This window comes from Cyprinus carpio, chromosome B5 (genome assembly GCF_018340385.1).
Source record: "Cyprinus carpio isolate SPL01 chromosome B5, ASM1834038v1, whole genome shotgun sequence".
In the NCBI taxonomy this organism is placed as follows: Eukaryota; Metazoa; Chordata; class Actinopteri; order Cypriniformes; family Cyprinidae; genus Cyprinus; species Cyprinus carpio.
In genome coordinates, this window is record NC_056601.1 from 31,444,592 (window position 1) to 31,470,307 (window position 25,716).

The window sequence follows — 25,716 nt, forward strand, 5'->3', positions numbered from 1 at the left end:
TTGGGTCATCTAATAATGTAGTTAGTTAGCTTAGTTTTTAATTTAGTTCATATGCTGTGTAAAGCAGTAACACTGATTCCTGCTTATGTTACAATAATAAGAACTTAAATGTTTAAAACAAGTAGTAAAGAGGCAGGTTATCAAGCATCCATTAACCACTACAACACCTACCAGATCATTTTATTCATTACGAAGCATCCCTGTTGTCAAGGGGAATGATTTTCCTATAGATACCTATAGAAATGTTCAACTTCTTAAAGCAGCTCCTCTGTAACTCACACCAATGTCCATTTGATACACTTCAGGAACCTCCATATGAAAACCGTGGGGAATCTGAGGACATCGGAGAACAATGCATATGAAAGAGAGAAAATAAGTGCTTTTGAAACGGAATATAAACATTTTCATTCCTTTTGATAAATCGTTGTTTCCCAAGTGCTTCACTGTGATCTAATACTGCACAACAAACAAAGCCCAAGGATCTTCCTTTGCAGTGCTTTTGGCTTTGCATACATTTCTTTTATTCATTTTCAGTTTATTTTAGTATAATTTATATAGCCCATAGTTCAATAATATTTTGAATTAGCTTTCATTTTAAATGTTTAGCATTCATTTTAATTTTAGTTTAAGATTTGTTTAACATTTTAAGAAGTTTAACAAATGTATAATTATTATAAAATAAACTATTTAAGATATTTTCTAAGGCAACAGTTCAACATATCTAAAATTAACCATCTAATATTAAACTAAACTATACAATTAAGAGCTCATTTAAGTTTTGTTTCCACAATTAACAAAAAAACTTCTCTATTAAAACATGAACAACAAATAATATATAATCGTCTCTATGTAAAGCTGTGTTTCAATTAACAAAAACATATTTTAAAAGTTGTAGTTAACATGAACAACACAACGTAATTATTTACTTATGGAAGTGAAAGTGAAAGTGACGAATTATTTTTTGTCATGAGAGCTGAAACATTAACGCAGAACACATAAAGTAAATCCTTGGTAACTTTAATGCATGTACATACTGTAGCTCTTTGAATTGTCTAAAGAAACTAAATGTGTCCACTCAACTAGAAAATACTACAGAGAACAAAATGTTGAGTCAGCTGGGAAAATGTTGGAATCCAAAGGGTAACTGTTAAAAGTATTTTAATAGAAAAAGCACACATTGTGCGTGTGTGTGTGTGTGTGTGTGTGTGTGTGTGTGTGTGTGTGTGTGTGTGTGTGTGTGGCAACACTAAAGTGCAATTTGGAGAATCGCTCAGGCCAAGCATATGGAAGCTGATCCTCAGTTGGCTTGGAGTCCTTTGCTGCAGGAGAAGGTACAGACTGGCAGCGTGATATACAGCTGCACAGAAGAGTTCATCAAAAGGCGATGTTCTTTAGTTGAGACATCTGACATTTCTCATAAAGAATCGAGATGTTCACCCTGGTGTTCTGGCCAGTGGTTCTTGTTGGCCTTCCTCCACCTACTTAATCACATCATTTGTCTAGTCCTAGATGTGTGTTCCTATGGTATGCAGAAAAATCTGGGTGTCTAGACTTTGCAGCTACAATTTCTCATTGATTCGTTTATTTGAATGATGAATATGCTCTGTCAAATTACAGTATTCTCATGATTTACACTGTCTGCACCAGCCAACCATCACTCTTATTCACACCTTCTTAAAAATACCATCAGCTGATTGGATGTTCCTATTATGCAAAGTTGACACTGCTCGCTCTTAATGCAAGTTACAGCTAATAGATTGTAAACTATAAATGAGCTGCTCCTTAATATGATTTATGAGCTAAGCAGCCTTCAGATTTGTCAGAGAAAGTTTTAAATATTTTTTTTTAACTTTTTTTTAAACAAAAATGTTTAAATTAGCATAAAATCAAAACTTTCTCAACAGTGTTATTTTAGTTATAACAGTGGTATCAGATACTGTTACAGTTCTGGTTAGTATTTTGAATTATTGTTTTTTTTTCTGTTTTCACTTTATAATTTTAAAGTTTTAGTCTTTTGTTATTTTATTAGTTTGATTTTATTTGTTTCTATTTATTAGTTTAAGTTTAGTTTTTACTTTAATAATCTAATTTTATTAGATTGTGTTATATTTGTATTCATTTTTAATTTTATTAGTTTTTTATCTATTAGCTTTAGTTTAGTCAAAGTCCCTTTAAGACAAGTCATGTCACTCGGCGGTAGGGTTGGAAATCGTTAGAAAGTTTCTGGTTCCGGTTCCATTAAAATCATTAAATAACTATTAAAAAATAGTGGTAAGGAAAAATGCACAATACTCAACTACTCAATGCTCAATACTGTTTATTACTTACTATCAACTTAATTTAAAGGTTGGCAATGTCAAAATTCAACATATATTACAGTATACAGATCTTTGGGGGCAGCTGTGGCCTAATGGTTAGAGAGCTGGACTAGTTACCAGAAGGTTGCCGGTTTGAGTCTCGGTGCCAGCAGGAGTTGTAGGTGGGGGGAAGTGAAAGAACAGCGCTCTCTTCCACCCTCAATACCCATGGCTGAAGTGCCCTTGAGCAAGCCACTGAACCCCCAGTCGCTCCCCGGGTGCTGGATATATAGCTGCCCACTGCTCCGGGTGTGTGTTCACTTCTCATTGCTGTGTGTGTGCACTTGGATGGGTTAAATGCAGAGCACCAATTCCGAGTATGGGCTGCCATAATTGGCAAATGTCATGACTTTCACTTTCACTCCATAAGTAGGGTTGGGTATTGTTGGAAATTTTCAGATTCCGGTAATGTTGAGTAATGCTAGTCGATCAATCAGCATGTGCTTCAAAGTTGATGATTTTTACACTATCAATAACATTTTGCTTTTCAAGCAGGAATAAACTGGTTGGCCAAATAGTCCCTTGAGGGATAAGACACTTGTTATTTCCCTAAATTAATGAAATATAAACTGTTATACTTATAACCATGTATACACACACTCCATAAAGCCCCTATTTTACAAATAATAATGCAGTCAGAATATGGTGTGATGCAATGAGTGGTGTCCACATTTTTTAAACATTTAAACTGCATAAAAATAAATATTTTCTATCACTCTGTTTGTCACTCTTGAACTGACCTGTACACTAAATAATGTAACGCTCATACTTACATAACAATAGCAGTCTATTTATTTACTGGTCTAAGTTGAAGTCAGTATATATATTAATGAGAATATGGGACAAATATAATGTAATTTAGTGGCAGCAGGAGCTGCGCGCTGACGGTACATGTACAGTCATACAAAACGACGTGCACAGTTATCAAAGGCGCAAGTGCGCGTACAGTCGTGAGAAATATGTGTTCGGTAGTTAAAGACGCGGCGCATCTGTGGAGTGCGCGTCATTAGAAACAATGTGCTCAATAATTAAAGAGGTAGGGCGGCTGGCGTTTCTGTTGTTTAGTTTGTGACATCCTTTACGGGAAACGCCGAATCGTCAGAACACCAGCGCAAGGCTGCTCACAGCGCTTGATCACGTGTCACACCAAAACCGTTTTCGGAACCAAAACTTAGAAATTGCTTACTGTTCCGATTCTTTTCAAAGAACAGAACTGGTTCTCGGTTCCCAACTCTACTCGGCGAGTCGGCGGCCATCTTTGAAATACCTCTTGATTTTCCCAATCAAATCAATAAAAACAAGGAACTAAAACCTTTTTTTTTTCACTCAGTTATAGGAAAAACATCTCTTGCATTGCAAATTATTTGTGGCTAAAATCATAATCAGCTCTCCAAAAATCAAGAACGCTTGGCGACCCCCAGGTTAGGGAACACAGCGCCATCCTTTTCCTCCTGTAAACCTTTCCGGATCCAATTTGCTGTCTCTGTTATTGATAGAAGCTGTGCAATACTTTAATTCTGCCCTCATTTTAGCATATTAGCGCCTCCAAGCACAGCAGCTCATTAATCAGCGTGTGCAGATGCTCCTAGCAGCCCGCAGTACTACTGTTCTTACAGGGCCGAGTCAATGGATCTCTCTGTAGGAGGCCGAGAGAGAGTGAGTGCTCACTGTGAGGGCTCACTGTGAGAGAGAAGAGAAGGGGCATTGAAAATGGACTGGAGTGAGGAGCTAGCAGAATGATAAGAGGGCAAGGGGCTTCACATCGCCAAAGGAGACCAAGAGGGAACTCAGCTGCTCTGCACAGAAAGAACTGACAGTCCAGCACAGTTCAGCTCAGGGCAGAGAGAGAGACAGAGAGAGGGAAGAAGACAGAGAGAAAGAGAGAGAAAGGGTGATCCTTGCGCTTGATGCCATCTGGCCTCTCTCACTGATCCAGAACGTGATACTGACAGCTGGAGGAGAAATGAGAAAGAAACAAGGGATGAGCAGAGAGGTGAAGAGAGAGGAGAACCAGGAAGCATTTAGAAGGAATGTCCTTCGTTCGGCCAGAGTGTGGACAAGAGACAAGGCTTTTACTTAAAAGGTGAAGTGGGTAATTTTTACAATGTGAAAATACATTAGTTTTGTCATATTCTCTAAATTAACCGTTTACCACGAAATCATTCACTCACCCACATCACGTTCTAAATCTGTATGGCTTTATTCTGTGGAAGACAAAATTAGAATTTTTGTGTTCCTTGCAATTATTATATTATATTATATTATATTATATTATATTATATTATATTATATTATATTATATTATATTATATTATATTAGCATTACAATTCAAAAGTTATATATATATATATATATATATATATATATATATATATATATATATATATATATATATATATATATATATATATAATATTATATATATATTATATATATTATATATACATAAAATTTTATAAAATTTGAAATTTTTGTAAATACTTTTATTCAGCAAGGACAATTAAAAAAATACAGCGGTGCAAATAGCTTTTTTAATTCATAGAGTCACTGAGTGGGTTTAATTTACCACTGTTTGGCTAGCGGGCTAAAGGAAGTTTGTTTCTGCCACAAGATGGAGAAAAAAAAAAATAATAAAATAAAATAAAAAACCTTTTTATACAATTCAGACTTTTTTGCAATTCTAAATTTACAATTAAGAATTTTGACATTTTTCTAGATATAAACTGAGAATTGCAAGTAATAAACAAAGGAGAAATGTATGAGATGAAAAGTCAAAATTTTCAGATATAAACTCAAAATTGCAAAATTGCAAAAAAAAATTAAATTAAAAAAAAAGATATGCTCTCAGAATTTAAATTTTAAAATATATATATATATTTATATATATATATATATATATATATATATATATATATATATAAATACTTTTATTCAGCAAGGACAATTAAAATATATATATATATATTATTTTTAAAAAAATTAAAAAAAAAATTAAATACTTTTATTCAGCAAGGACAATTAAAATGATGCAAAAACAAAACAACAAAAAAAAAACATTTATAATTTATTTATAATAACATTTATAATGTGATAAAAACAATTAAATTTCAGATAAATGCTGTTCTTTTGAACTTTCTATTTCTAACTTTTTATATTTTTTAAATATACATTTGAATATATATTCAAATAGAAAACAGTTTTTATTGGAATAATATTTCACAATATTGCTGCTTTTTTAAATCAAATTTATTTTACTCTGCAAAACAGCTGAGCTATTGCAACACTTAAGAGAAATCTAGATGAGTTAAACTAGTGTTGGGGCTTTTGCATTACTTTTTCGCGCTACTCCCTAAAAAAGTAACTAATTATGTTACGTTAAGTTACTTTTTATGGAAAGTAATGTGTTACTTTGAGTTACGTTACTTTTGAGTATTTTTTTTAAATATGGACGGGACTTGCTTGTTTGTTTTTAAAAATGTAAAAGCCCTTTCATAACAAAAGTGAAATGAATATGCCTCAGGCTGAAGGAACTGTAAATTCATGTCTGTACTGTAGACAACCAAAATAATATGAAGGAAAATTTATAACCACGACAGATACATGTCAGATACAGTCTGATTCAAAGAGAGTAGTTTATTTCTAATGGTAATAAATGTGGCAATCATCTTAATATTTAAAATTTAAAATAACAGTCTGACTGATAATGTGAGAACACACACCTGTTCAGACAATACACGACTGCAAATTTCAGTCATTTTTCAATCTGGATGGACACAAATAACAGAAAAGGTGAGGAGAGTATCTCACAACTGAACTGAAAAACTATTTGGGACAAAGTGCCAATTATCATTGGTGGCCTTTTGAGCCGAGTAAATTACTTACCACACCTGAGGTGTTTGGAGTCACATTTTATGATCGATTTTAAACACATTTGACGTGTAACCTTTAATAATGCTGTTGTGTATTCTGTATTAGTTCATGCTAATTGGATTTTTGGCATTTGTAGCTGCTAAATGGTTCACTTACAGGGACCTCAGCAAGCATTCTCACACTGATGGTAATTTAATAGTTTCTGCCTGCTGAAATTCACCTCATGAACCGCAATTGTGTCATGTTGAGCCAGCAATCTTCTGGTTCCAAATCTCACTCGCTCTCATTTAAAGGGACATATCACCAGCTGTCTGAAAGATACAGCGGTGCAAATAGCTTTTTTAATTTATAGAGTCACTGAGTGGGTTTAATTTACCACTGTTTGGCTAGCGGGCTAAAGGAAGTTTGTTTCTGCCACAAAATGGAAAAAAAAATAAATAAGTTTTATACAATTTTTTTGCAATTCTAAATTTACATTTAACAATTGACATTTTTCTAGATATAAACTGAGAATTGCACGTAATAAACAGAGGAGAAAAGTATGAGATGAAAAGTCAAAATTGTCAGAAAAAAATTGCAAAAAAAAAAAAGATATGCTCTCAGAATTAAAATTTTAAGATATAAACTTGTTATTATTATAAAGATGCAAATGGGGGGTGGGGGGTGTTAGAATTGTAGATAAACAGTCACAAATATATTTTTTTCATTCCATGGTGGACACACACACAAAAACAAAAACAAACAAAAAATAATAAAAATAATAATAATGAAATTCTGCATCACAAATAATAATAACAATAAAGTAAAATGTAAAAAACATTGTGAAACGTAAACTCAAAATCCAGAAAACAAACTGAAGAATAAAGAAGTGCAAGATATAAACTGCAATTGTGAGATATACTGTATGCTCCTGGAAAAAGAAAAAGAAAATAAATCTCACAAAAAAATTCTGAGATGTAAACTCAAAATTCTGAGGGAAAAAAAAAATCTGAATCGCAAGATATAAACTCAGAATTGCAACTGTGAGATATAAATTTGTAATTCTGAGAAGAAAAGTCGGAACTGTAAGTAGGGCTGGACAATAATTCAATATCAATATGTATCGTGATTTTTTTTTTTTTCAGTAACGGTGATATGATTTTTAAGCACATTTATTTCGATATACATTAGCAGTATTTCCCATACATTGATTTATTTGTGGTGTTTGACTTCGTGAATAAACATGAGCACTGCACGTTTCAAAATCAAAACACGTCGCAGGCGTTTTATATGAATGTATATCCTAGGGGAACCGACTGTCTTCAGAAAAGTTTCCATGGCATTTTCATTTTATCTGATAAAGAAGCATTCATAAGCGGAGCTGCTTTGATTACAGCCGTTACTAGAGAAACCACTGGTTCCACTGCAGGAAGTTGTGGCCTAATGGCTAGAGAGTTTGACTCCTAACCCTAAGGTTGTGGGTTCAAGTCTCAGGCCAGCAATACTACGACTGAGGTTCCCTTGAGCAAGGCAACGAACCCCCAACTGCTCCCCGGGCGCCGCAGCATAAATGGCTGCCCACTGCTCTGTGTGTGTGTTCACTGCTGTGTGTGTGCACTTTGGATGGGTTCAAAGCTGAGATCAAAGCTGAATTTTCAGCATCATTACTCCAGTCTTAACAGGATTCTTTAACCAAAATAAAATTCAATAAATAATTGCCGATTATCAATATTTAAAACAGTTGAGTACATTTGATTTTTTTTTTCCTCAGGATTCTTTGATGAATAGAAAGATCCAAAGATCAGCATTTATCTGAAATAAAAAGCTTTTGTAACATTATACACTATTCCATTCAAAAGCTTTGAGTCAGTATGATTTCTTTCTTTCTTTCTTTCTTTCTTTCTTTCTTTCTTTCTTTCATTCTTTGGAAAGAAATTATAGAAATTTTTATTTAGTAAGGATGCTTTAAATTGATCAAAAGTGATTATAAAGACATTTATAATGTTACAATTTCTATTTCAGATAAATGCTGTTCTTCTGAACATTCAATTCATCAAATAAACCTGAAAAAATCTAATGAGCTGTTTTTAACATGATAATAAATTATTTTTTTGAGCAGCATCATGAATCAGAATATAAGAATGATTTCTGAAGGATCATGTGTCTGGAGTAATGACGCTAAAAATATAGCTTTGAAATCACAGGAATAAATTACATTCTAAAATATTTCCAAATATAAGTTATTTTAAATAGTAAAAATATTTCAAAATGTTACTGTTCTTGCTGTATTTTGGATCAAATAAATGTAGGCTTGGTGAGCAGAAGATATGCGTTAAAAACATAAAAAATCTTACTGTTCAAAAACTTTTGACTGGAAGTGTATATTAGCCTATAGTTTGAAGTTAAAGATATTAATATTAATTAGGAGCTGTTGAGTCTGAGATGAATTATTTTTGACAGTGATTTCACATTTATTGTTTAAATGAAGGCTAAATACAACAACAACAACAACAACAAAAAAAGGTTTGAACATTAACTTATTTGTGCTGTTTTTTTTTTTTTTCTTCTAAAATATTATATGGTTTTAAATGAGGTGTCATAGACTTGGCAAATACATTTTTTATAAGTTTGTATGAACAGAGATCTGTTGTGGGCATTTTTGGTAGTTTTTTTACGAGGCTTTTTTTAATTGTTCATAAACGATTGATTGGAAGTTATATTGTATCGACCGAAATTAAGAAACCTTTTTTATTTTTCAAAACATTAAAAAAAAAAAAAAAATTAACTGTAAGATATAAATATGTAATTGCAAGAAAAAAAGTCAGAATTGTGAGATAAAAAGTTGCAATTACCTTTTTTATTTTTTATTCCATGGCAGAAAAGAAAAAAAAAAAGAAGAAAAAAAAACCTTTTTGCATCAAAGTGTAAACTAAAATGTCAGCAGAAAAAAAAATCATAATAGCAAAATGCAAACTTGGAATTGCAAGTACAAAGTCAGAACTCTGAGTTTATATCTCACAGTTCTGACTTTTTTCCTCACAATTCTAAAAATTAGAATCATGAGATAAAAAAAGTCCTTTTAATTTTAAAAAGTCAATTACTTTTTTACTTTTTATTCCTTAACAGAAATAACCTTCCATGTTAACAGAGTAAACTGACTTTTAAAAATAACATTAAATTATAGAAAATAGCCCATTTAATACCTCAGCATCTGTCTGTTGTTGTTTAGTTAATTTGAGAGACTCATAAAATCAAGTCTGCAAAATCAAACATCCCCTCCAGTCTTAGTTTTTAAATCTGAAGACTAATTAAGAAACTAAACATCAGGGGTCTGATTATACATCAGGTACACCTAGAGAGCTTGCAGCTCCTTCTTCATGATGCAATCCAGCTCTGACAGCATCAAAGCACACTGCTTATTTCCCCACCATACATCAGCGAGTGCGGCTCAGTGCTGAATACTTATGATTGCCAATTGTAGTCATTCAGGAACGATATGCAATCGTTTACACTACACTTCTCAAAAGTAGATGAGAAATGTGAGCTGTTTGAAGCGCCTATTATGAATGTAAGCCACTTATTGTTGCTAAACGTACTGCATGAGAAGTTGAATGCATGTACACACAAAAGAAAAGAATGGCTCAGAATAAAGCGCAACAGCAACTGACCATTCTTTTCCACATTGTTGGTTTCGGATCCATTTTTCCCATTCATTTTCTCAAAAGAGACTTCAGAAAGTATTAAAATAGACAAACCAAAAAATATTGACTTTATAAAATTCAGTTTTGTACATTTTGTGTGTGTGTGTATATATATATATTATATATATATATATATATAGAGAGAGAGAGAGCATATTTATATATATATATATATAATATATATATATATATATATATATATATATATATATATATATATACTGTACATTTAAATATATTGTTACAAAACAATATATTTCAAATAAATGCTGCTTTTTTACATATTCTTTGCATCAAAGAATTCTGAAAAAAGTTTCATGGTTTTAAAAAGAAAAATAATAATAGTAATAATAATAATAATTCTTATTCTTAATTTCTTGTAATAGTTGGAACAATTACATTAACAGTTTATTACAGTAGTACAGTTTTTTAATGTATTTTTATATATATATAGTTTTAATTTTTATTTATTTATTTATTTTAGGTTGACACATTATCATTACCACAAAACTAATCATAAACAATGCTCAGGTGCGGTTACTTGGCATTGACTTGGATTACTAAATGGATGTATTCTCTTTGCAACGTAAAAGTTTACTTTTTCTTGACTGAAACAACATTTGATTGAGGTGTCAAGCTTTTATTCCAGTGCTTGAGGCGAACGCTTTGAGTGCAAAGCAGATCTGAAGTTCCTTTTCTATGGGATCCACAAGAAAAGCGGTGGGCCCCGGGGGTGGGGGGGGGGTGGCTGGGGTGTGTGGAGGGTCATACAGAGAGAGGGGCATTTTTTGCACAGAGCCACAAATATCTCGAAGATGGCTAAAGATGATAGCATCAATCCCCACGCTGGCCTTTCCACTGATTTGAGGGTGGTGTCTGTAAACCAGCCCATATTCTTATCACCACACAAGGGTTTATAAAACTGGACACAGATCAAATCACAGCAAACAAAGTCAAAAATAGGTTGCGTACAGGGATGGAACTATCACTGAACCAATGCAATATGCTTTTCGAGAGCAGTTTGATTGATTCTCATAGTCTGCTTTATTTGTCAGCGTTGTTCTTATTGTATCGTATCTGTCATACATTATTTTAAGCATGTTGTGAGATGGATGAATGGATTTTCTGTTCAGTAATTGTATGGAGCATCTGCAACAAGCTGAATGAAGCACAAAAAAATAAGAACAAGAAGAAATTACACTTACTACAATTTCAGCAAGAAGTGTCAGTAAGGGTAAATCTCACCATAACCAGGTCAAATTTCACCTAAAAATAGAAAGGAAAGACAAAATAAAATTGGATTATTGAATTGTTTTCGTAACACATTTAAAACACATTTACTATTCACTATTTACTATATTTCAGCCAAAAATAAATAAATAAATAAATAAATAAATTTTAATAGATTATTTCAAATTCTTAATTCTGCATAAATTAGATGAAATAAAACAGTTTAAATATTACATAATGAGAAAATATCAGTGATATTATATTTAACTAAAATTATTTTAAAAATAACTAAAAATACATATATACTGTATATTGTTTATACTGTATATTTACTATGCATAAATACAAACATACAAACACATGTATGTATATATTTAAGAAAAATGTTATTTTATATACTAAATATATTTATATATAATATAAAGTATAATAATATAAATATATAAATGTATATACATGTAAATATTTTCAAATATATACTGTATTTGTAAAAACTATAACAGTACATCAGTGATACTAAAATAACACTGATATGTAGAAAATTTGGGGTCAATGTCACATTGAAAAAATCTGCAGCAATAGGCTTTATTTATTTTTATTTTATAATAAAATATATTTTATTATTTTCTCATGTTCTTTTGATTTTGGGTAACATTTATCCGCAAAGCACCTTAGCAGAGTCCACTAATAAGCACACTCAGAAAACTTCAAAGGCATGCTGTACTGCATTGGATCACCAGTCTGTGCCTGCTGGGGCAAAATTAGCTCAGTACTCGTGTTGGGAGTCAAATAATTGTTGCATACGTGTGGAAATGATCTTTTTATCCACACCATTTTTATATGGTATAGCTCTGAGAGACGGGCAACAGTGACTGGAGCAGCGACCTCCAGCTGTTTCAATTTACTCTCTCCTTTACAGTTTTAATTATCTTCTCTTTTCTTCTTGAACGTAAACATGCAGAACTAATAGAAGTTATTGGTGCATATAGCTCTTCTGATATTCATAATGGCAGTTTTGTCAAGGGAGCAAAAACAACAAGTTGCACGACATCTAGGCAGTTGAATATGCCAGGAGTTTGTATTTGTCTCAAAGACATGCACACAAGAAATATCAAATGATTGAAATGAATATCACACACACACACACACACACACACACACACACACACACACACACACACACACTTTTCTGGTTTTGTGCATGATTCACATTATTTAATCATCAAAATAATATTTTATATAACATCATTCATTCATTCTCAATATGAAATCAAATGTATTTTTCTTGGTCTTACTTTGCATGATTCATCAGTGCATGTTATTCCAAAAAAAAAAGGTTTAGTCCTCATAATATTTAATCATCAGAATGCACTATTTATATAATAAATATTATATTATTATTATATTAACAAAATCAAAATTATCCACCAATTGTCAATCAACTGCAAACACCCACTAATTATCAAATATGTATAATAATGACAATATAATAATAATATAATAACATATTTTAGAATATATAAATATTTTATATTTTTGTAATAAAAACACAAATATACTAGATAGATAGATAGATAGATAGATAGATAGATAGCAAAAGATAACAATAATATTAAATATTTATATATAATTTAATGTTATTGTATTATATTGTTATCATATAGTCATTATATTACATATTATATTAATCTAATATGAACAAAAAAAATCTGATAATTGTCAACAGTCAACTGCAAAAATCCACAAATAATTTATACCAATCAATCAAAGGCATCCATACATTTATCAAAATAAATGTAATTTTACATGAAAGCAAATTATTAAAAAAAATAAATAAATAAATAAAAAAAACATGAAGGTTTATTGAGAATGTTTCTCAAGTGAAGCATTTTTCAGGCGACACCTTTTGCATGTATTATAACCCAAAGAACTTCCACCTGGTCTGCAAAGTTAACATTCCAGTTGTGATTTCCAAGGTGCCTCCTCCTTTCCGCATTTTCAGATGTGCAGGTCCTTGTGTGTCTTTGACAGACAGCGGGGGACAATATGCCAGTCACGTACTGGAGTGAGACCAGCCCAAGCATGCATTAATTCCTACATTAAACACAGGCCCAGTCACACAGCTCTCATGCTGTTTGAAGCTCCCTCTTTGCTAGACCACAGTTCTTGTGCTGCCCTTCTCTCCCATGATTCCCTGCTGCAGCGGTTCAAGCCTGGCCTGCCATCATCTGTCACTCAAACCGAGTCCAATGTGAAGCAGCCTTGTAACTCTCAGGGGACAAGAGCAAATGGTAAGGCAGGAATCTAAATAATGCACAATAAGTAGCAGTCGGAGCCAAAACTCTCCAGTGACATCAACACAAGGAAGCAGGCATTTGTCTCTGAGTGGTGAGTTCAGAGGGATTTGTACACAAAAATACTAACAAAATATTAAGGTGCTTCACATTGAAGGTCAGAAACTCTTAGGAAACATTGTTGGAAATGGTTTCTGAACTCATCATAATATTTTGCTTATATTTTAAAGTATTATTTATTTTATGAAGTAGCAAGACTGAAATAGCATGTCTTCATTTCTTATTTACAACTATGAAAAGCATTTTAGATTTAAAATTAAATGCTGTTAACTTTCTACTCATCAAAGATTCTAGAAAATAATAAGTACCACAAAAATAAAAAGCAGCATAACTGTTTTCATAATTGATAATAAGAAATGTTTCTCAACATATTAGAATCATCATATTAGAATGATTTCTGAAAGATCATGTGACACTGAAGACTGGAGTAATGGAGATGAAAATTCAGCATTGTATCACAGACATGAATTATATCTTAGCATTTTTAAAAAAGAAAGCAGTTCTCTAATTTTTTTTTACAATATTTTATTATTAATAATAATTAATTAAATAAATGCAGAATAAAAAATGCAGAATCTGAAGAAAAAAAAAAACTGTTGTTCAACTTTAAAAATTTAATTGGGCAGATATTGCTTTTTGTGAATGTAATCAGTTTAAAATAATTTTAAAACATGTATAATCTGTATCTGCCTAATTATAGTTAACTAAAACTAAAAACATTTTCTTTACTAAAAAAAAAAACAAAAAAACAAAAAAACATTAAAAGTAGTTTAAAAAGTTGTTGTGGTCACTTTTTTTTCATTTTTGTTTAGTTTAAATTGAAGTACTGAAATAAGTTAAACTAAACAAACTAAAAAATATATAATAATAATAATCATAAAAACTATATGGACATTACAGCTGACAAAAGCACAAAAAAATTAAGGTGAAAACAGAAAATATAAAAATAAAATGTAATTCAAAATATTAGCCAAAACAATAAAATTATATTAATAATACTAAAGTAACTGATTTGAACGACTGGAAAAGTCATGGAAAAATCACACAAATCTCCTCTGACCTATGACCCAGCCCTAGTTTGTTTTTGTTTTTGTTTTGTTGGTTTTTTCCCGCGTGAAGCACTTCAACTTCCCGGCTCCACACAAGTGCCATTTCCACAGCCAAATTATCCTTTCGCAATGCGAACAAGTCAGTGCTGTATATAATTTAACCATCACGACCAGCCCTGTGTCTTTTGTCCCCTGGGGAGGTTCTGGGGTGATAACCATCTCTGCCTCTGAGCAATTTACAGCCATCAGATCCAGGAAGAACAACATTAGCCTGAAAATGATCTCCAATGGCTAGCCAATTCAAAGCAACTAAATTGAAGATGCACTTCGCTGCCGCCCCATCTATGAATCAGCGATAACCCCGCCACTGGGCTTAAATAAAAAACACCATTTTTGGAGATTACTTAAGACTTGTTGAATTACATCAGCTGTTTATTTTGAAAAGAGAGGTTGAAAAGGGAGAGAGGAGGCGCTCTGTCGAGTTAGAAGTCTGTTCCAGATCAGAAGTCAAGTGAAAATATCAAATTACATCCCTAAATCCACATGTTATCAGCGCAGTGGCACGAATGAGTTTACGAGCCAACTTTGAAGAGCTCTGCAAAGCCTTTTTTTTCGGGGATGCTGGTTCTTGTGAGATAGAATCTCCTGACAACTTTCTTTAAAAAGGCTTTTTTGCTGTGGCACTTGATCGCCTTTAAAAAGACGGGCAAAGAGAGAAATCAGGATGAGAGAAAAGAAAACAGAAATGGTTTAATGGTTTGAATCATCTCTGTCATGAACCGAACGCTTTCTCAGATGAAAACGCAAACATTTGAGTTCTTTGTTTGCCAATAAGGCTTAATTAGACTCAATGTCAGCTCTTTTATGTGAACGCAAATGCAGAGTTTCAGTCTCTGTAAAGGGAGCCAGATGACTCACCATGTGACTCGTGTGCTAGTCTTCTGAAGTATTGATCTTCTCCTTTGCAGTAGCTTTCACATCACAACTGCGTCTTTCACATGTCAGAACCATGTCAATGAAATCAAACCTGCCGCAATGCATCTAAAGGTAAAATAACACATGCACATGAGATTTGGCAGGGAAAGGTACAGATTATTAATGAAGCACAGCTTATATTTTGGTCTGTTCATCACACAAAGCTATTGTATAGCTTTAAAAGGCTTGGAATCATTTTAAAGGAAAAAGTTACTCCATTCCGGCATTTCAGTTTTTCTACTTATTGTCACTACCATTTCTTTGTAATTGATGAAATCTACAAGCAATTTCGTTTTATCCTTTAATAAAAAAAACAATTAAAAAACATGAAATAATGAAATATGAAATTATGTGTTGTATAAATGGATTAAATAAAATAACACACACACACATTATATATATATATACTTTAAAAGGAATTATCTATTATTAAAAAATTTTTTGCATACTGTATATATATATATATATATATATATATATATATATATATATATATATAAATATATATACCAAAAAAAAAATCACATCCATAATTAAATAAAAACTTTTTTCTCTTTTTTTTTTTCAGAAAAACAGTGATAATTAATAAAAACATAGCATCATTGCTAATATTGCTTGCTCCTTGGTGTTCACTTTCTTGCTTTGGACAAAAGCCTCTGCTTAATGAATACTGTAAAGGTATTTTCAGCAGCAATACTAATAGATAATAATAGATACAAAAGTTGTTCAAGTTTTATAAAGTTTTACTAGTTTCAAAGAGCAGTATGACAAAAAAAAATAAAAATAAAAAGACAGAAGAAGCCCTGGTCTAAACATGGTTACACTTGTGTTTCCTGCACCTCTCTCTCTCCTTTTATATTTTCTCTTTCTCCTGTTCTTTCTCTTTCCCAGAACCTACTATGGAATAATAACCACAACATATAAAATGGTGAAGCGAATCAATCAGAATAACTTTAAAATGCCAGAGGGCTTTTGGGAATATCAATGCACGGCGGGATAGAGGCAGAAGTCGATACAGTGACCTCAGCTGTCATTACCGGTGGCTCTGGTCAATCAGACATGGGGAAGCATCTTAAAGATGAGCCATATATATAATTAATGACACAGACTGCATAAAGTCGCCCTCTCACAGCATTCATTCCACTAGCTAGGCACTACTGCTTCACATACTGCTGAAATAACAACACTTTTGTGGATTATCCATTTATTTGTGAGGCTAAAAGTTGAGATTTAACAAATACCTAACACTAAATATTACATTTAATTGTTATTTGTCATGCACAATTAATTGTTTGCACTATTACAGTACATAACATTCACATTTAGCCATTATGGAGATGGAATTGCATATGAAGATGGGTCAAAATGGGTCAAAACTTTTATTTATTTTTTTCACCCTCATTTTACCCTCATTTTAAATATAAATTCCAATTATAATCTATTTTCATTTAATTGAAAACATGCAATTAAGTGTCCAAAAACATTACATTCAGTTCACACTTTTTGTAAATTTAGAAACTGCATGAAACAAGAAAGATAAATCAGAAAACCAGAAATCTTCCAGGTGATTGTAAGTATGAATACAGTGTAATTGGAGAGTTTGACGTGTACTGTAACCTCCACAAACATGTTTCTGTCCTCTGGTTGTTCACACATCACTTCGACTTCCCAACTAGAAACTTTCATTTTGTCTATTTGCGCTTACTCAACGCATTGGAGGGCCTATAACTCAGAAAAGAGATCATTCATCTTTCCCAGTGCACTATAATTTCTCTTTGACCATCAGCCTTCAAAGCAAACAAACACATGCACACATTATTCCTCTGTCTGGCCAGAGAGGAACCTGTTGTGAGTGTGAGTCGGCCATGATTGAAGAGCTCCCTGGAGAAAAGGCAATTTCACTATACTGCCTCACAAGCTTATGAAAAATATTAATTCATCTTTTCCTTTAGTCATATGGAGAGCTGTAACCCTAAAAATATTATTTCATGTGTCATGTGAATTTAGAAAAGAAAGAAATTTTTTACCCTTTTATTTTGTTTGATTTGAGTTTTATTTATTAAAAATAATAATAAAAAATTATACCATTTTTAATTGAGTAACAAATACAAACTGTTATATTTAATTTAAAAAGTATTTAAAATTATTATTATCTTTTTCTCATTAATATCATGGAAAAGAATACATTAAACTAAGTACAAATATATGTATACTTAAATTTTTATTCAGATTTTGGTTGCACTTTATTTTACAGTATGTGTACTTACATGTACTTACAGTGTACTTACAGTGTAGTTATCTAAGAAAGTTCTGGTAATTCAAGGTAACTACATGGGGTAGGATTAGGTTTAGTGGTAGGTACAGGGTTAGTACCTAGTTATTACATAGTTATTGTAATTACTATAATAAGTACATAGTATGTACATGAGGAACAGGACTGTAAAATAAAGTGCCACCCAGATTTTTAATAAAAAAAAAAAAAAACACACACAAATAAATACATTTTTGTTCACATTATTTTATTTTAGGAGAAAATGTATTTAATTGTCATAAACTTAAATCATGATTTAAACCAGTGTTTTTCTAGTATAAATTGTTTTAACTTATTTATATTTTTTATTTTACATTCTCCTTTTAATTTTTGTTGAAATCATTAGTCATATGTATTACATTTTTTTATTATGTCTATAGAGTTTTTGTTAATTTGTATTTCTCATTATTTTTAGTGCATCAAATTGAAATCAAGAAAAGTTTCTTATATATATATATATACATATATATATATATATATATATATATATATAATATATATATATACATACATACATATATACATATATATGAAACTTTTATATATATATATATATATATATATATATATATATATATATATATATATATATATATATATATATATATATATATAAATATATATAAATATATATATATATATATATTTTAAAATGGTTTTGATTTTTAATTATAGCTATAGTATATCTACAATTAATATTTTATTATATAATATATATATTATTATATTTTATTTTCAAAAATGGTTTTGAAACTGTATTATTATTATTATTATTATTATTTTGAAGGTAATGACCCAGACATTTCTTTGTGAGATTCACCTATTTGTTGTTTGGTACAAATCGATACGATATATAGTACCTATACATATTGATTTGTCCTGGAATTGGAATTAGACTCACATTGGTCAATAAATACAAATATGAAGTGGAATACTTCCCCAAAAGTCACCAGTACAGTGGTGGAGGTCAAGGATACGCGTGCAAGTGTGTAAGAAACAAGATTGGAAACTCATTAATGTGGACACACCGAAAGACAAACAATGTAGCCATAATTGATTGTTTTGTCTCCGTTTCATTAACTCAGCCAGGGAAGAAAAAAAAAAAGATTACATGACCTAAAGTGTATTAATTTTCCAGTTTTTAATCTACATGGAGGTGTGACACATTCATAATTCAGCACACCATCTACCTGGAAAGTTAAAACACTTGAAAGTGGCTCAGACCTCAGAGTTATTGATCATACATGTCTGAGAGAGCTGGGTCACTCCTTACAGCGATGGTCCCACTATTACACCTCATCTCACTTTCACAATTGCATGTCCTTGAACCTGGTTTGTCAAAAAGGGCTTTTTTTTTTCTTGAACAGTTCTTAAAGGAATAGTTCACCCAAAAATGAAAATGTACTCAGGCCATAAAAGATAAAGATGAGTTTGTTTCTTCATCAGAACAGATTCAAGAAATGTTGCATTATATAATCTGCTCACCAATGGATCCGCTGTAGTGAATGGGTGCCGTCAGAGAGAGAGAGCCCAAACATCTTATAAAAACATCACAATAATCCATAAGTATTCCAAACCACTCCAGTCCATCAATTTAAATATTGTGAAGTGGAAACCTTCATGTCTCAAAGAAACAAATCCATCATAACGGTGTTCTAACTTTAAAGCATTATTTCAGGCCAAAATCTGACTTCATAATGCATAATAATGTTTCCTCCAGTGAAAAAGTCCATCCTCTGTTGTCATCTCACATTAAAATCCATTTCGCTTTCATTGCTTGATCTGTGCATATTTCTCTCCTGAACCTGATGTAATGAATCTTTTATTATTAGTAGTAGTAGTATTATTAATTAATTAGTTTGATATTTTTAATCTGTCAAGAAAAGCTTAATGCACCAAAATATTGAGATAGCCCTAATTAAAACCTAGTCCAGACAGAGCATTCAGAACCTCAGACTGGGTAGAAGGCTCAACTTCAAACAGGACAATGATCCTTAACACACAGCAAGAGTCAATCATAGACAGTTCTGTGAATGTCCTTGAGTGGCCCAGCCACAGCCTGGGATTGAACACAATCAAATATTTCTGGAGAAACCTGAAAATGTGTGTCCGCCCCCATCCAACCTGACAGAGCTTGAGAAGTGAAGAGGTGAGGAGAAAAATGGCAGATAATTGGCAAATGCTGATGAGCAAAACTTGTCACATCAAACAATAAAGACTTGAGGCTGTAAAGGTGTTTTAGCTAAATATCAAGTTAAGGGTATTTATACCCTTAATTAAAATATCTATGGATGGATGGATAGATGGATGAAAACAACACACAACAAAATTAGTAAAACATTAAAACTGAAAATATTAAAATTTATTCAAAATATCAGTAAAATCTATAATGGTTATTATTATTATTATTTAATAGTATCATAATATTAATCTCTCAGTGACACTAAAATAAACACTGCTTTCACACCATGAGGCCAGTGCAGTCGAGTGCAGCTGAAAGTCTTGAAGCTATAGCATCTGCAGACCTTTCTAGTTTACATTTATTTCATTTCAGTATATTTGTGCATTTTTTTCACAATACATATTGTTCTGCAGCAGCTTTGCATAGAATCATGCCTTCAGGACCCTGGTGAGCAGCCTAACACAACAATGGTATGAAAAGCTCCCTGAGAACAGTTGTGAAATTAGTGGAGCGAGACAAAGATGCAGGAAAACAATACTCTCCGAGTTTCTACAAAAGGCGTTTGCTGGAATGGAGCTTCTCCCTGAGTAGGCGGTAGGTCCTTGAGTGCTTACCAAAGCACCAGCCACAGCAGCAGATGGAGCTCACAGAGCACAGACATGCCTTTGGCCACTTACAGTTCTGGTTGCTCCCATGTGGGGCCTATGGTGCCCAAGCAGATGATAGACCCAATTATTTAGGGAATTAAAGGGTTTGCTTTTTGTAGTGGTCTCTTATGCAGTATATTAAACTGGCATATAAGCTCGTATGTTAACATACAAAAAAAAAAAAAAAAAACACTTCACTCTTAAAGGGATAGTTCAACTTCTGTTTTCATGTAAAAACAACATTGGACCCTGTTAACACAGACAATCCAATATATAGATGAGTTTGTTTCTTCATCAGAATAGATTTAAAGCAATTTACTGTACATTACACCATTTGTTCGCCAATGGTTCCTCTGCAGTGAATGGGTGCCGTCAAAATGAGAATCCAAACAGCTGATAAAAACATCACAATAATCCAAAAGTTGCATGTTTATAAGAAACAAATTCATCAAGACATTTTTTACTTAAAAAAGGCTTCCACTAAAATAGGAGTCCTACATTCATAATATTGATTAAAAATATCAAATTAATTAATTAATCAATAATAGTAATAATAATAATAGAAGCATTACATCAGATTCAGGAGAGAAATATGCATGTGTGTCTAAAAGTACAGTGAACACAGCTGATGATGACATCTATTGTCATCAGCGTGCACTAGTGGTAAACAAAAAAAGCATAATAGATCACTTTAGCAGCTGTATTTTTTATGTGTGCTGAAAAAAGTGGAAGAAGCGAAAGAGGAAGAGATAAGAGCTTGAGGTAAGCAGTTTTATGTTATGTTAGTGCCATGTCGCGTTGATTTCATGTCACATTTTTATTAAACATGGATCATACCAGCAAACACACTGTGCCATGATCATGCTGCATCGTAGGCTATCTTTGGTCGCAATACCGTGACGACGACAATCTTTGAACATTTCTCACTGTACGACATAAGACCACAGATTAGGAGCCATGATGCCAATCTTTTGTCTGGCACAGCTGAAAATCATGCAGTGTGTTTAGGGCTTAAAGTCCATGTGAACCGGAAGTTGCTGCCGACTTTATTTCAGTGTGGTGACACATTTCCACCTGAAACAAAATATTGAGTAGAGCGCAGGATTTTACTTTCATTTACAGCAAACTAACGGTTAGAGGGGCGTGGTTAAGCAAATTCTGCCCAAGCCATCAAACTGACATCATCATAGCAGGAGTGCCATTCCGGAGCGGAAGCAAAAGAACAGATTTTGATTAAAGATTACCAAGACAATTTTCAGAGGATTAAACAAAACAAAATATAAATTGTACATTTTGATCTCATGCAGACTTTAGCTCCTCATATTTACTGTACACAAACACACATGCTAGAAAAGTTTCAATGATGTGTAAGAGATCTTTTATTTTTTTATTTTTTTATTTTTTTAAACACAAATTTAAAAGCAGTGTGTGATTTAGCCAAAGGATTAGTTTACTCACAAATGAAAATTATGTGAAGTGAAAATGCAAATCATTTAGTCACCTTCATGTCATTGTAAAATCATTTGAAAGAAGAGATCTTCAGCTGTAGGCTACTGGTCCTGGTCCCTCATTTCCATGCAGTTACATCGAACTCTAGGTGCGGTATTTGCTTCAAAAAGAACATAGAAGCGGTCCATTCAGTTTGCAAGCAATATTCCAAGTTTCATGTGACAGCTTTCTGTGACAAACAGACCAATATTTAAGTTGTTCTACACTGAACGTCTTGACACCCACCTAAGTAGATGTCAGAATTTCTCCTTTAGTGTTCCACAGAAGAAATAAAGTCCTGGGGTTTGGGAATGACATGAGGGTGAAGAGATGATGACAGAAATGACATTTTTGAGTGAACTATATCTTTAAGGATGGAGTTATGGGTGTCTGGCTCAATATCAGCACTTAGCTATACGCCTCAGGCTTGCCGCTGTTACAGATTGACTCAAATGCCTCTTCGCTGCTTGAATAAACTTCATGTACAACAGCCTGCAAAGAATGGCACAACACTTTCCCCGATAAGGTCGTCAATAACTCATGAAGAATATCTAATGTCACTGACATTGGAAAATTGATCTTTTGTAATACAATTCTGAAATGGCTTAACTCGCTTTCCAGGTGCTTGTTGATATCAGGAGAGGACACATTAGGATCCGGATAGAGAGCCCAGAGAGTCTGTAGCTAAAACAAAAGCTTTCTGCTCAAAAGCAGACACAACATTTGTGACCTTGCAGGAGAAATGAGCACAGAGGAATTTATTCATGTTAATGAACGCTCTCAGTCTGATGCGTGACGGCTCCGGATAGGATATGACTCAACCGCTCTGAACGAGGCACTCTAGTTCTCTCACCTGACAGCCATTTTAAAGCACTCAGCCTGGATTTCGACAGGAACTGATGCAGTTGTCTGCCTCCTGCCTGACAGTATGTAAATTCTTAAACAGGGTGCTGATGGGTGATGCTGTTTTTCTTACACAAATAAGAAATTGCACTTTATCCAATTTATTTTAATTTGCATTTCTTAGTGTGCGGGTGAAAAGCAACTACGGGATATTCAGATGCAACAGAATTTCATGCCATGAACCTTTAAACTCCTGGAAAATCCAGTGACTACTTCATCTCCCTCAGTGTAGCAGCCTGAGAACATGTAAACAAGAATTTAGTTTCCAGTGAACTGAAAAATGCACTCTTGACTCCTGAGAACTCTGTAAAGTCAACCCATCACATTGTCAGCTTATGAAAACTCTTGCCATTTTTGCATGCTCAGAGTACGATCAGTGTTGGGAAGGTTACTTTGGAAATGTAATAGGTTACAGATTACAAGTTACGCTATCTAAAATATAATAAGTAGTGTAACTATTTCAATTACTTTACTTAAGTAATATAACTGATTACATTTGATTACTTTTGATTAATTTTCTAAATTTCTAAGGTTTTCAACTGTTATCATTTTCAAACATATAAACCAGGCAGGGTTAATCTTCCAGTACTCAACACTGATTAGTCCTTCACTTGAATTAAGATTATAATAATTTAATTTTAAAGCACAGCTACCACAAAATAAGACTTACTTTGAGGCCATTCTGAGGTTAAGTACAGATTTAAAACCGTAACAGGAAACAGTTTAGTAACTATTATACTGTTTTTGAAATCAAATCTTTGCATACAGTAGTTATGCCTTGGAAAAAAACAGTTAATCTTAAAAAATAAAGCATATGCATGAATCCAAAGAGTAAATAAAACTGTTATCGACTAAGCATGTGTCCTAATCTGTGTCCTAAACTCCTGAAACATTGGTGTCTCATATTTTAGAGCAGTCAGTGCAATTTAGGAAAGGAATCAATTAAATCTGTATGTGTGTAAAAATATTAATATGTAACCAAAAAACATAAACAAACAATTTAAATATAAACACACAAACACTAACAGTAACTGTAACTGATTACACTTATATTTATTTTGTAATTAAATTATGTAATTTAACTATGTAACTAGTTACTTCCCAACACTGAGCAGGATACATACAAAAAAAAAAGAATTCCATTCATTTTCTCAATGGAAAACAACAACAACAACAACAACCTTTAACAGTAATATGTAAACCTTTCTACATTCACTCTCACTTATCTCTAAATTTAATTATATACTGCATTTGCACATTTCTGATTATTTAGCAATAAACTTATCAATAAATATTGTAAACACTGTGTGCAATTATTATATTATATTATATTATATTATATTATATTATATTATATTATATTATATTATATTATAATCATTGCATCATTTTTTATAATGCATCATTGCATCATTTTTTCTGAAGACTGGAGTAATGATTCTTCAGGTTTGTATCACAATACATTTTAAATGCATTTAAATATAAAACAGTTATTTTAAATTGTAATAATATTTTACAATGTAGCCATCTGAACATGTTATTTTTTTTTCAAACACACACACACACACACACACACACACACACACACACACACACACACACACACATATATATATATATATATTTAATCATTTATATTTTATGATTCATCTCAGAGGAGATTGCTTTGGTTCATGGCTTAGCATTTTTTACTGACAAAATGTGTATAATCTCCCAGGACAAAATTAATGGGAAAAATACTTCCGGAACCAAGGCCTCTGAAAACAAATAGGATACATAAACCATATTCAGGACAAGGATGTATGCAATTATTCATCAGTTATGCAAAAAAGGCAATCCCTTCAATATCTTCAATACCTTTCTTTTAAAATAGGAAATACCTCAGCACAGGAACAAAATAGGGTTTGCCAAACCATGTTATGCTGTTTTTAGAACTAAAATTGTAACATTTTCGAAGATGTCAGCTCACAACAGAATTTTAATGAAAGAAAAAGGAGTTCAAAGACTCACTACAGGACTACAATTAGAGTCACAGCTGGCCAATCTGACATTAAGAGAGATGGTCAGGCGGTGTTCTTCTTGAAGCTCAATTCATCAATCTGCCCTACAAAGTGTTCTCCCAATTATCGATCGCCATCTTTTTCATTTGCGCTTCTCTTTAAGTAAACTGTTTGAAACTCCAAAAGCCAATAACCGCTCGCAGAAAACATGAAAAACTGATGTTTCTAATTCAGCCCCAATTTGTCTTATTGAGTCAAGCTGTGGGAACAATTTGAATTATTAATCAGGGTTAAATGGGTTCTGTGGTCTGTCTGTTTCTGGATTCATGAGCAGACTCGTTTGTAAAGTTTAAAGAAAATTTTCTCTCAAAAGATAAAAAGTCAATGTACTCACCCACATGCTGTTCCAAACCCAAATGAGTCGTTCAGTAACTTGTGTGACAAACAGACACAGATTTCTTTGGATTAGTATCTATCTGGTACAAACACAAGAAACTCAATCAAACTCAACACTCTATATTTGAATCTAAAAATCGTAAACATTCGTTACAATTAAAAAAAAAAAAAAAAAAGTCAGAGAACATTATAGAGTGATGACTCAAATGATTTGGTGAATCAGTTTGTACTTGTTAGAGAAAACAGCTTTTGGAAATGCAATGCCATTTTTTG

At 32.4% G+C, this 25,716-nt stretch overlaps 1 long non-coding RNA gene across 3 annotated transcripts in view; it reads right to left on the reverse strand.

Annotated features, from left to right (window-relative positions):
• LOC122137310 overlaps positions 1-25,716 on the reverse strand; it is a 62,910-nt gene that overhangs the window by 7,159 nt on the left and 30,035 nt on the right. For 2 of the 3 annotated variants that reach the window (XR_006154765.1, XR_006154763.1), the window contains 2 exons: positions 15,460-15,582; positions 11,114-11,174 (listed from right to left, as the gene is read on the reverse strand). This is a non-coding gene — a long non-coding RNA (uncharacterized LOC122137310). The remainder of the gene's footprint in view (positions 1-11,113; positions 11,175-15,459; positions 15,583-25,716) is intronic. The other variant, XR_006154764.1, reaches the window with a different exon arrangement.